Genomic DNA, 1,350 nt, shown 5'->3' with positions numbered 1-1,350 from the left:
CCCCGCCGGAGCAGTTGGTTCTTCGAGAGGACGGCGATCTCGACGATACGCCGGGTTACCTCGTCGCCCTGCGGACGTCGGTGGCTGCAGCGGCGGCTGCAGAGGCGGCGGCGGCTGCGAGGGAGGCCGCCGAGCAGGCGGCAGCGATCCAGGCGGCGGCGGCGATTCCGCAGGTGGTCCCGCGGGCGGAGGCGGAGGCGGCAGAGTCGTCGGACGAAGATGACATCGACTGGTAGCGGCTAGCCCAGGTCAGCGACGACGGCGGCGGCGGCGGCGGCGTTGACGGCGGTGATGGTGCGGTCATCAATCTGCTGGGTAGCGACGACGAGGAGGAGTAGTTTTTTTTTAATGTTCTAAGTATGAACTATGAATCGTTTATGTTCGGATGAACTCGTTTCATTTCCATAGTGTTTAATGGACTATGTAAAATATATCTATGTTCAATCAAGTTTGTTCGAATGTTGTTTTAATTTGTCTTCAAAGTTTGTTCAAAAAATTAGCAAAATATTGAACGCTTATTTTGATAAAAATTTGAAAATTTTCCGACCCATGCATAAAAATGTTCACAATATATTTAAAAAAATTCCATCGAATATACATAGCACAAAATAAGGTATGCAATTATCTAAAAATTGTAGCAAAAAATCATGAAAACACATAAAATATAAAATAGAACTGAATAAAAAGTCAAAAGTGTTTCTAAATGTTTATAAAGTGTTTTAGAAATGTTCAGATGTTGTGAAAATATGTGCATATAGTAAAGTCCGGTGGATGAAAAAATGAAAACTAAGAAATAAAAAATTTAACAAATTAAAAAATAATCAAAAAGGTGAGATATTTTAATTCATTAATTAACATTTTCTGAAATAATTTTAAATTCATTAACATTTATGAATCCGAGAATTTTTAAATTCATTAACATTATCTGAAATAGTTTTAAATTCATTAACATTTATGAATTTTTTGGAAACGCGAGACGTGACAAAATTTTAGGGGTTTTCAGCCCGGAAAATCGTAGAAAATCCATATGGACTCGAAACGCGGCAAATTTTTGCGTGCGTGCCCTGCATGGTCACTGTGGCCCGTGAAAACAAATTGGGCACGTTTTGGCGGATGCGAAGCGGAGACATGCGACCGAGGGTCCCCTCCGGCCATACCGCAACCACCCCCTTCCACAGCAAGTACCTGACCGGTTTCACGGAATGCACCCAATTTTTGGCAGCGCGTGTGGGGCCCCACCCGGGCACCCCACGGCCAAAATGAACGAAATCCGACAACGAAGGCAAGTTGCGTCACGTCCGGGCAGTATTTTAGGGGTTTTCGGCCCAGAAAATCGTAGAAAATCCATAC

The sequence above is a fragment of the Triticum aestivum genome, chromosome 5A, assembly GCF_018294505.1.
Source record: "Triticum aestivum cultivar Chinese Spring chromosome 5A, IWGSC CS RefSeq v2.1, whole genome shotgun sequence".
Taxonomy (NCBI): domain Eukaryota; kingdom Viridiplantae; phylum Streptophyta; class Magnoliopsida; order Poales; family Poaceae; genus Triticum; species Triticum aestivum.
The sequence above is the reverse complement of the archived record's forward strand: the minus strand, read 5'-3'. Positions refer to the sequence as shown.